This window comes from Nansenia antarctica (genome assembly GCF_963989245.1).
Source record: "Nansenia antarctica genome assembly, chromosome: 6".
NCBI lineage: Eukaryota > Metazoa > Chordata > Actinopteri > Argentiniformes > Microstomatidae > Nansenia > Nansenia antarctica.
In genome coordinates, this window is record NC_137676.1 from 48,948,215 (window position 1) to 48,960,384 (window position 12,170).

The window sequence follows — 12,170 nt, forward strand, 5'->3', positions numbered from 1 at the left end:
ATAGTCGGGAACAGGACCCCATTACCATCAATGGGTCTGCCGTAGAGAAGGGAAGCAGCTTCAAGTTCCTAGGTGTTGTCACCTGGGACGTGCACATCAAACAGGTGGTGAAAAAGGCACAGCAGCACCTCAGGTGACTTAAGAAGTTTGGCGTGGGGACAAAGATCCCTTACAGAGGCAAGATCCCAGTCACCCCAACCAGTCTGTTTGAACCGATGCCGTCCAAACGGTGTAGCCTCTTCTGGAGCATCAAGGCCAAAACTCTGCCTGTTCTCTAACAAAATCACTTTGTCCTTGGGTGGGCTCACAACATGCCCTCCCGGCTGGTGTTTCTTGTTATCACTCTGTAGGCGCCGTGGCTTAGTTGGTTAAAGCGCCTGTCTAGTAAACAGGAGATCCTGAGTTCGAATCTCAGCGGAGCCTTTTGTGGGGGTAGTGGTAGGACCGGTGATCGGAAGGTCCTGAGTTCAACTCACACCTGGGAAACCACCACTTGGGTTCCCTTGAGTAAGGCACTTAGCCCTAAGTTACTCCAGGGAGAATGTCCCTTAAATTGTAATTCGCTTTGAATAAAAGTGTCTGTTAAATGTAAAATGTCTTCCGCATTTGAACCCAACCCCCCCCAAAAAAGGGTCCAACAAATATACCCGTACAAGTCTCTGTGGCGCAATTGGTTAGCGCGTTCGGCTGTTAACCGGAAGGTTGGTGGTTCAAGCCCACCCAGGGACGAATGCTTTTTAAGTTGAACTCAAGCAGCTGGTGGTGGACTTCAGGAAGAATAGTCGGGAACAGGACCCCATTACCATCAATGGGTCTGCCGTAGAGAAGGGAAGCAGCTTCAAGTTCCTAGGTGTTGTCACCTGGGACGTGCACATCAAACAGGTGGTGAAAAAGGCACAGCAGCACCTCAGGTGACTTAAGAAGTTTGGCGTGGGGACAAAGATCCCTTACAGAGGCAAGATCCCAGTCACCTCAACCAGTCTGTTTGAACCGATGCCGTCCAAACGGTGTATCCTCTTCTGGAGCATCCAGGCCAAAACTCTGCCTGTTCTCTAACAAAATCACTTTGTCCTTGGGTGGGCTCACAACATGCCCTCCCGGCTGGTGTTTTTTGTTATCACTGTGTAGGCGCCGTGGCTTAGTTGGTTAAAGCGCCTGTCTAGTAAACAGGAGATCCTGAGTTCGAATCTCAGCGGAGCCTTTTGTGGGGGTAGTGGTAGGACCGGTGATCGGAAGGTCCTGAGTTCAACTCACACCTGGGAAACCACCACTTGGGTTCCCTTGAGTAAGGCACTTAGCCCTAAGTTACTCCAGGGAGAATGTCCCTTAAATTGTAATTCGCTTTGAATAAAAGTGTCTGTTAAATGTAATATGTCTTCCGCATTTGAACCCAACCCCCCACAAAAAAGGGTCCAACAAATATACCCGTACAAGTCTCTGTGGCGCAATTGGTTAGCGCGTTCGGCTGTTAACCGGAAGGTTGGTGGTTCAAGCCCACCCAGGGACGAATGCTTTTTAAGTTGAACTCAAGCAGCTGGTGGTGGACTTCAGGAAGAATAGTCGGGAACAGGACCCCATTACCATCAATGGGTCTGCCGTAGAGAAGGGAAGCAGCTTCAAGTTCCTAGGTGTTGTCACCTGGGACGTGCACATCAAACAGGTGGTGAAAAAGGCACAGCAGCACCTCAGGTGACTTAAGAAGTTTGGCGTGGGGACAAAGATCCCTTACAGAGGCAAGATCCCAGTCACCCCAACCAGTCGGTTTGAACCGATGCCGTCCAAACGGTGTAGCCTCTTCTGGAGCATCCAGGCCAAAACTCTGCCTGTTCTCTAACAAAATCACTTTGTCCTTGGGTGGGCTCACAACATGCCCTCCCGGCTGGTGTTTTTTGTTATCACTGTGTAGGCGCCGTGGCTTAGTTGGTTAAAGCGCCTGTCTAGTAAACAGGAGATCCTGAGTTCGAATCTCAGCGGAGCCTTTTGTGGGGGTAGTGGTAGGACCGGTGATCGGAAGGTCCTGAGTTCAACTCACACCTGGGAAACCACCACTTGGGTTATCTTGAGTAAGGCACTTAGCCCTAAGTTACTCCAGGGAGAATGTCCCTTAAATTGTAATTCGCTTTGAATAAAAGTGTCTGTTAAATGTAAAATGTCTTCCGCATTTGAACCCAACCCCCCCCAAAAAAGGGTCCAACAAATATACCCGTACAAGTCTCTGTGGCGCAATTGGTTAGCGCGTTCGGCTGTTAACCGGAAGGTTGGTGGTTCAAGCCCACCCAGGGACGAATGCTTTTTAAGTTGAACTCAAGCAGCTGGTGGTGGACTTCAGGAAGAATAGTCGGGAACAGGACCCCATTACCATCAATGGGTCTGCCGTAGAGAAGGGAAGCAGCTTCAAGTTCCTAGGTGTTGTCACCTGGGACATGCACATCAAACAGGTGGTGAAAAAGGCACAGCAGCACCTCAGGTGACTTAAGAAGTTTGGCGTGGGGACAAAGATCCCTTACAGAGGCAAGATCCCAGTCACCCCAACCAGTCTGTTTGAACCGATGCCGTCCAAACGGTGTATCCTCTTCTAGAGCATCCAGGCCAAAACTCTGCCTGTTCTCTAACAAAATCACTTTGTCCTTGGGTGGGCTCACAACATGCCCTCCCGGCTGGTGTTTTTTGTTATCACTCTGTAGGCGCCGTGGCTTAGTTGGTTAAAGCGCCTGTCTAGTAAACAGGAGATCCTGAGTTCGAATCTCAGCGGAGCCTTTTGTGGGGGTAGTGGTAGGACCGGTGATCGGAAGGTCCTGAGTTCAACTCACACCTGGGAAACCACCACTTGGGTTCCCTTGAGTAAGGCACTTAGCCCTAAGTTACTCCAGGGAGAATGTCCCTTAAATTGTAATTCGCTTTGAATAAAAGTGTCTGTTAAATGTAATATGTCTTCCGCATTTGAACCCAACCCCCCACAAAAAAGGGTCCAACAAATATACCCGTACAAGTCTCTGTGGCGCAATTGGTTAGCGCGTTCGGCTGTTAACCGGAAGGTTGGTGGTTCAAGCCCACCCAGGGACGAATGCTTTTTAAGTTGAACTCAAGCAGCTGGTGGTGGACTTCAGGAAGAATAGTCGGGAACAGGACCCCATTACCATCAATGGGTCTGCCGTAGAGAAGGGAAGCAGCTTCAAGTTCCTAGGTGTTGTCACCTGGGACGTGCACATCAAACAGGTGGTGAAAAAGGCACAGCAGCACCTCAGGTGACTTAAGAAGTTTGGCGTGGGGACAAAGATCCCTTACAGAGGCAAGATCCCAGTCACCCCAACCAGTCGGTTTGAACCGATGCCGTCCAAACGGTGTAGCCTCTTCTGGAGCATCCAGGCCAAAACTCTGCCTGTTCTCTAACAAAATCACTTTGTCCTTGGGTGGGCTCACAACATGCCCTCCCGGCTGGTGTTTTTTGTTATCACTGTGTAGGCGCCGTGGCTTAGTTGGTTAAAGCGCCTGTCTAGTAAACAGTAGATCCTGAGTTCGAATCTCAGCGGAGCCTTTTGTGGGGGTAGTGGTAGGACCGGTGATCGGAAGGTCCTGAGTTCAACTCACACCTGGGAAACCACCACTTGGGTTCCCTTGAGTAAGGCACTTAGCCCTAAGTTACTCCAGGGAGAATGTCCCTTAAATTGTAATTCGCTTTGAATAAAAGTGTCTGTTAAATGTAAAATGTCTTCCGCATTTGAACCCAACCCCCCCAAAAAAAGGGTCCAACAAATATGCCCGTATAAGTCTCTGTGGCGCAATTGGTTAGCGCGTTCGGCTGTTAACCGGAAGGTTGGTGGTTCAAGCCCACCCAGGGACGAATGCTTTTTAAGTTGAACTCAAGCAGCTGGTGGTGGACTTCAGGAAGAATAGTCGAGAACAGGACCCCATTACCATCAATGGGTCTGCCGTAGAGAAGGGAAGCAGCTTCAAGTTCCTAGGTGTTGTCACCTGGGACGTGCACATCAAACAGGTGGTGAAAAAGGCACAGCAGCACCTCAGGTGACTTAAGAAGTTTGGCGTGGGGACAAAGATCCCTTACAGAGGCAAGATCCCAGTCACCCCAACCAGTCTGTTTGAACCGATGCCGTCCAAACGGTGTAGCCTCTTCTGGAGCATCAAGGCCAAAACTCTGCCTGTTCTCTAACAAAATCACTTTGTCCTTGGGTGGGCTCACAACATGCCCTCCCGGCTGGTGTTTTTGTTATCACTGTGTAGGCGCCGTGGCTTAGTTGGTTAAAGCGCCTGTCTAGTAAACAGGAGATCCTGAGTTTGAATCTCAGCGGAGCCTTTTGTGGGGGTAGTGGTAGGACCGGTGATCGGAAGGTCCTGAGTTCAACTCACACCTGGGAAACCACCACTTGGGTTCCCTTGAGTAAGGCACTTAGCCCTAAGTTACTCCAGGGAGAATGTCCCTTAAATTGTAATTCGCTTTGAATAAAAGTGTCTGTTAAATGTAAAATGTCTTCCGCATTTGAACCCAACCCCCCACAAAAAAGGGTCCAACAAATATAGCCGTACAAGTCTCTGTGGCGCAATTGGTTAGCGCGTTCGGCTGTTAACCGGAAGGTTGGTGGTTCAAGCCCACCCAGGGACGAATGCTTTTTAAGTTGAACTCAAGCAGCTGGTGGTGGACTTCAGGAAGAATAGTCGAGAACAGGACCCCATTACCATCAATGGGTCTGCCGTAGAGAAGGGAAGCAGCTTCAAGTTCCTAGGTGTTGTCACCTGGGACGTGCACATCAAACAGGTGGTGAAAAAGGCACAGCAGCACCTCAGGTGACTTAAGAAGTTTGGCGTGGGGACAAAGATCCCTTACAGAGGCAAGATCCCAGTCACCCCAACCAGTCTGTTTGAACCGATGCCGTCCAAACGGTGTAGCCTCTTCTGGAGCATCCAGGCCAAAACTCTGCCTGTTCTCTAACAAAATCACTTTGTCCTTGGGTGGGCTCACAACATGCCCTCCCGGCTGGTGTTTTTTGTTATCACTGTGTAGGCGCCGTGGCTTAGTTGGTTAAAGCGCCTGTCTAGTAAACAGGAGATCCTGAGTTCGAATCTCAGCGGAGCCTTTTGTGGGGGTAGTGGTAGGACCGGTGATCGGAAGGTCCTGAGTTCAACTCACACCTGGGAAACCACCACTTGGGTTCCCTTGAGTAAGGCACTTAGCCCTAAGTTACTCCAGGGAGAATGTCCCTTAAATTGTAATTCGCTTTGAATAAAAGTGTCTGTTAAATGTAATATGTCTTCCGCATTTGAACCCAACCCCCCACAAAAAAGGGTCCAACAAATATACCCGTACAAGTCTCTGTGGCGCAATTGGTTAGCGCGTTCGGCTGTTAACCGGAAGGTTGGTGGTTCAAGCCCACCCAGGGACGAATGCTTTTTAAGTTGAACTCAAGCAGCTGGTGGTGGACTTCAGGAAGAATAGTCGGGAACAGGACCCCATTACCATCAATGGGTCTGCCGTAGAGAAGGGAAGCAGCTTCAAGTTCCTAGGTGTTGTCACCTGGGACGTGCACATCAAACAGGTGGTGAAAAAGGCACAGCAGCACCTCAGGTGACTTAAGAAGTTTGGCGTGGGGACAAAGATCCCTTACAGAGGCAAGATCCCAGTCACCCCAACCAGTCGGTTTGAACCGATGCCGTCCAAACGGTGTAGCCTCTTCTGGAGCATCCAGGCCAAAACTCTGCCTGTTCTCTAACAAAATCACTTTGTCCTTGGGTGGGCTCACAACATGCCCTCCCGGCTGGTGTTTTTTGTTATCACTGTGTAGGCGCCGTGGCTTAGTTGGTTAAAGCGCCTGTCTAGTAAACAGGAGATCCTGAGTTTGAATCTCAGCGGAGCCTTTTGTGGGGGTAGTGGTAGGACCGGTGATCGGAAGGTCCTGAGTTCAACTCACACCTGGGAAACCACCACTTGGGTTCCCTTGAGTAAGGCACTTAGCCCTAAGTTACTCCAGGGAGAATGTCCCTTAAATTGTAATTCGCTTTGAATAAAAGTGTCTGTTAAATGTAATATGTCTTCCGCATTTGAACCCAACCCCCCACAAAAAAGGGTCCAACAAATATACCCGTACAAGTCTCTGTGGCGCAATTGGTTAGCGCGTTCGGCTGTTAACCGGAAGGTTGGTGGTTCAAGCCCACCCAGGGACGAATGCTTTTTAAGTTGAACTCAAGCAGCTGGTGGTGGACTTCAGGAAGAATAGTCGGGAACAGGACCCCATTACCATCAATGGGTCTGCCGTAGAGAAGGGAAGCAGCTTCAAGTTCCTAGGTGTTGTCACCTGGGACGTGCACATCAAACAGGTGGTGAAAAAGGCACAGCAGCACCTCAGGTGACTTAAGAAGTTTGGCGTGGGGACAAAGATCCCTTACAGAGGCAAGATCCCAGTCACCCCAACCAGTCGGTTTGAACCGATGCCGTCCAAACGGTGTAGCCTCTTCTGGAGCATCCAGGCCAAAACTCTGCCTGTTCTCTAACAAAATCACTTTGTCCTTGGGTGGGCTCACAACATGCCCTCCCGGCTGGTGTTTTTTGTTATCACTGTGTAGGCGCCGTGGCTTAGTTGGTTAAAGCGCCTGTCTAGTAAACAGTAGATCCTGAGTTCGAATCTCAGCGGAGCCTTTTGTGGGGGTAGTGGTAGGACCGGTGATCGGAAGGTCCTGAGTTCAACTCACACCTGGGAAACCACCACTTGGGTTCCCTTGAGTAAGGCACTTAGCCCTAAGTTACTCCAGGGAGAATGTCCCTTAAATTGTAATTCGCTTTGAATAAAAGTGTCTGTTAAATGTAAAATGTCTTCCGCATTTGAACCCAACCCCCCCAAAAAAAGGGTCCAACAAATATGCCCGTATAAGTCTCTGTGGCGCAATTGGTTAGCGCGTTCGGCTGTTAACCGGAAGGTTGGTGGTTCAAGCCCACCCAGGGACGAATGCTTTTTAAGTTGAACTCAAGCAGCTGGTGGTGGACTTCAGGAAGAATAGTCGGGAACAGGACCCCATTACCATCAATGGGTCTGCCGTAGAGAAGGGAAGCAGCTTCAAGTTCCTAGGTGTTGTCACCTGGGACGTGCACATCAAACAGGTGGTGAAAAAGGCACAGCAGCACCTCAGGTGACTTAAGAAGTTTGGCGTGGGGACAAAGATCCCTTACAGAGGCAAGATCCCAGTCACCCCAACCAGTCTGTTTGAACCGATGCCGTCCAAACGGTGTAGCCTCTTCTGGAGCATCAAGGCCAAAACTCTGCCTGTTCTCTAACAAAATCACTTTGTCCTTGGGTGGGCTCACAACATGCCCTCCCGGCTGGTGTTTTTGTTATCACTGTGTAGGCGCCGTGGCTTAGTTGGTTAAAGCGCCTGTCTAGTAAACAGGAGATCCTGAGTTCGAATCTCAGCGGAGCCTTTTGTGGGGGTAGTGGTAGGACCGGTGATCGGAAGGTCCTGAGTTCAACTCACACCTGGGAAACCACCACTTGGGTTCCCTTGAGTAAGGCACTTAGCCCTAAGTTACTCCAGGGAGAATGTCCCTTAAATTGTAATTCGCTTTGAATAAAAGTGTCTGTTAAATGTAATATGTCTTCCGCATTTGAACCCAACCCCCCACAAAAAAGGGTCCAACAAATATACCCGTACAAGTCTCTGTGGCGCAATTGGTTAGCGCGTTCGGCTGTTAACCGGAAGGTTGGTGGTTCAAGCCCACCCAGGGACGAATGCTTTTTAAGTTGAACTCAAGCAGCTGGTGGTGGACTTCAGGAAGAATAGTCGGGAACAGGACCCCATTACCATCAATGGGTCTGCCGTAGAGAAGGGAAGCAGCTTCAAGTTCCTAGGTGTTGTCACCTGGGACGTGCACATCAAACAGGTGGTGAAAAAGGCACAGCAGCACCTCAGGTGACTTAAGAAGTTTGGCGTGGGGACAAAGATCCCTTACAGAGGCAAGATCCCAGTCACCCCAACCAGTCGGTTTGAACCGATGCCGTCCAAACGGTGTAGCCTCTTCTGGAGCATCCAGGCCAAAACTCTGCCTGTTCTCTAACAAAATCACTTTGTCCTTGGGTGGGCTCACAACATGCCCTCCCGGCTGGTGTTTTTTGTTATCACTGTGTAGGCGCCGTGGCTTAGTTGGTTAAAGCGCCTGTCTAGTAAACAGGAGATCCTGAGTTCGAATCTCAGCAGAGCCTTTTGTGGGGGTAGTGGTAGGACCGGTGATCGGAAGGTCCTGAGTTCAACTCACACCTGGGAAACCACCACTTGGGTTCCCTTGAGTAAGGCACTTAGCCCTAAGTTACTCCAGGGAGAATGTCCCTTAAATTGTAATTCGCTTTGAATAAAAGTGTCTGTTAAATGTAATATGTCTTCCGCATTTGAACCCAACCCGTGAGTAAGGCACTTAGCCCTAAGTTACTCCAGGGAGAATGTCCCTTAAATTGTAATTCGCTTTGAATAAAAGTGTCTGTTAAATGTAAAATGTCTTCCGCATTTGAACCCAACCCCCCCAAAAAAAGGGTCCAACAAATATGCCCGTATAAGTCTCTGTGGCGCAATTGGTTAGCGCGTTCGGCTGTTAACCGGAAGGTTGGTGGTTCAAGCCCACCCAGGGACGAATGCTTTTTAAGTTGAACTCAAGCAGCTGGTGGTGGACTTCAGGAAGAATAGTCGAGAACAGGACCCCATTACCATCAATGGGTCTGCCGTAGAGAAGGGAAGCAGCTTCAAGTTCCTAGGTGTTGTCACCTGGGACGTGCACATCAAACAGGTGGTGAAAAAGGCACAGCAGCACCTCAGGTGACTTAAGAAGTTTGGCGTGGGGACAAAGATCCCTTACAGAGGCAAGATCCCAGTCACCCCAACCAGTCGGTTTGAACCGATGCCGTCCAAACGGTGTAGCCTCTTCTGGAGCATCCAGGCCAAAACTCTGCCTGTTCTCTAACAAAATCACTTTGTCCTTGGGTGGGCTCACAACATGCCCTCCCGGCTGGTGTTTTTTGTTATCACTGTGTAGGCGCCGTGGCTTAGTTGGTTAAAGCGCCTGTCTAGTAAACAGTAGATCCTGAGTTCGAATCTCAGCGGAGCCTTTTGTGGGGGTAGTGGTAGGACCGGTGATCGGAAGGTCCTGAGTTCAACTCACACCTGGGAAACCACCACTTGGGTTCCCTTGAGTAAGGCACTTAGCCCTAAGTTACTCCAGGGAGAATGTCCCTTAAATTGTAATTCGCTTTGAATAAAAGTGTCTGTTAAATGTAAAATGTCTTCCGCATTTGAACCCAACCCCCCACAAAAAAGGGTCCAACAAATATAGCCGTACAAGTCTCTGTGGCGCAATTGGTTAGCGCGTTCGGCTGTTAACCGGAAGGTTGGTGGTTCAAGCCCACCCAGGGACGAATGCTTTTTAAGTTGAACTCAAGCAGCTGGTGGTGGACTTCAGGAAGAATAGTCGGGCACAGGACCCCATTACCATCAATGGGTCTGCCGTAGAGAAGGGAAGCAGCTTCAAGTTCCTAGGTGTTGTCACCTGGGACGTGCACATCAAACAGGTGGTGAAAAAGGCACAGCAGCACCTCAGGTGACTTAAGTTCTATCTTAGGAAAAATCTTAAGAAGAAAGTTAAGAAAAAACTAAAGAAAAGATAAGAATTTCTTCATGAATACCAAATCTTCTTACATTTTGTCTTAAGAACAAATTTTGTTCTTAAGAACAAATTTTTTCTTAAGAATGCTTTGTGAATCCGGGCCCTGGGTCTCCGTTTAACGATTAGATGATGAGGTGTTGGGCAAAGCTGAAAATTGGACTCATCAGAGAAGATGACCGTAGTCCTCTACGGTCCAATCCTTATGGTCTTCTGCAAACCTCAACTTTTTTCTAGCTTTGCACGACTTCAGCCCTGCCCCATATATAGGTGCCTGTTTCGAACAGTCCTCACAGTGCACTTCACCCCAGCTGCCGTTTGCCATTCTTTTTGTAGGTCACTTGATGTCATCCTACGGTTGTATCGAATGAGTTGGCGGCCTTCCCGGTCAGTGGAGAGTCGTTTTCACCTGATGCTCACTGTATCCCTTTGCCAGTAAAGCCAGAATTGAACCCTTCTTTTTGTCACTCAAAACTTTTCTTTTCAACTCTTTTGGCATGGTCAATCTTTTCTTTTTTTTTCGTTACAGTAATACCAATCAATCATCGCTTGAATGCCATAGACTATTTGAGTATTGTTGCTGACCATGTGCATCCCTTCATGGCCACAATTTGCCCATCTTCTAATGGCTATTTCCAGCATGATAATGCACCATGTCACAAAGCAAAAGTCGTCTCAAACTGGTTTCATGAACATGACAATGAGTTCAGTGTTCTTCAGTGGCCTTCCCAGTCACCGGATCTGAATCCAATAGAACACCTTTGGGATGTGGTAGAACGGGAGATTCACAGCTTGAGAGTGCACCTGAAAAAACAGCAGGAATTGCATTATGCAATCATGTCATCAGGGACCAGAATCTCAAAGGAACGTTTCCAACATCTTCTGGAATCAATGCCATTAAGAACTTGGGCTGTTATGGCTGTTTTGAGAGCAAAGGGAGGCCCTATCCAGTATTAGTATAGTGTTCTTTAGTATAGTGTTCTCTTACTGTGAGATATAGATATATATAGTGATATTTACAATATCATTTATAATACATCTCTCCCTTGCTTGGATATGGTGCCCATGTTTTTTTTTAGGATAATGAATGCAACCTTTTGTGTGAATGAATGCCGCAATGTCCACTAGATGTCAGCCTTGACCCTTATTCGGAAATATGCCTCAGAAGTAGGCCAGAGATGTGCCATTTGTTTATATTTATCCGACAATGTTAAGATACTCTACTTTATGGAGGTGAATTAGAGAAATGTGCACACAATATGCTTTGCACATTCCTGCTTAGCATTGCCCATTGGGCCTAATTGACATATCACCAAAACCTGTGCAAAAAAAATCTCAGATGTCACACATTTGCTGAGTTCATGGGCTTGGCCTGCTTTTCGTTCATGGGCTTGGCCCCTGATAAAGTTGGAGAGAGATGTACCGTACTTATTGTAAGGCTGATGACACATTTTAGCATACAGCTCTGCCCCTGGAAGCGATTACAGACTGGGGGCACCCGGAATAGTGTGTGTGTGTGTGTGTGTGTGTGTGTGTGTGTGTGTGTGTGTGTGTGTGTGTGTGTGCGTGTGCTGGGAGTGTCCTGTTATGCAAGCAGTTCTCAGCATGCATGCATACTGGAAGTGTGGCTCCTGTGGTTGGCTGTCCTCTGTGTCACTGCCGTTAAAAAGCAGTTGCCAAAAGAAATGTCTTCTTTACAGGGTTTGGCTGCCAGCTTCCGGGGAAAATGGATGGGATCTGAGACAAACTGAAAAGGTGCCTCACAATCAAATTCACACCCACTCTTATAACAAACACACTCGTGGGTAAGAGGATACACAGTAATACAACAGGTATGTGCTAGTGTCTGGGACACACTGTTGGGGAAGTGCAGTCACAATATCCAAATGTATGATTGCAATGTCAGAAATATCAGGTTTGGTGATGCCTACAAATTCTGAGATACCACATTTATTGGGTGTTTACTGTTGAGGTGTGTGCTAGTACAGAAAAGCAGGAGGGGTGGTTGTGTGTGAGTGTGAACGTGAACGTGTGTGTGTGTGTGTGCGAGTGGGAGAGAGTGACACTGGAATGTGTCAGAGTTCCTGCAAGCCACTATGCTCCTAAACTGCAGCAAATAAACATTCCTCTGCTTGTGTGTCAGTGTTGAGCCCTCGCCCACTATCGCTGTAAAAAGACAGCCAGTAATTAAAACCAAAAAACCCAGCCTTTTCCCCCTTTGTCTCAAACAACAGTGTATTACAGAATATGTAAAAGCTATTGACAACAAGGTAGAAGATAGACCGGTAGTCAAATACATACACATAGCAATAAAGAATAGCCACATTCAAACTCATTGGTTTTTGTTTGTGAAATGTTAAACATATCATGATACTGTAATCTCTCCGCTGCTTGTTCTGATAAAAGAAAAGTTAAGGCCACACTTGAAACCTGCTTACTTTGACAGAACTAAATCTTATCTGTTGCTTCATTGGTTTCAACCCACTCTGTGCCGAGATTTTATGAAGAAGTTGGCAACATTGCT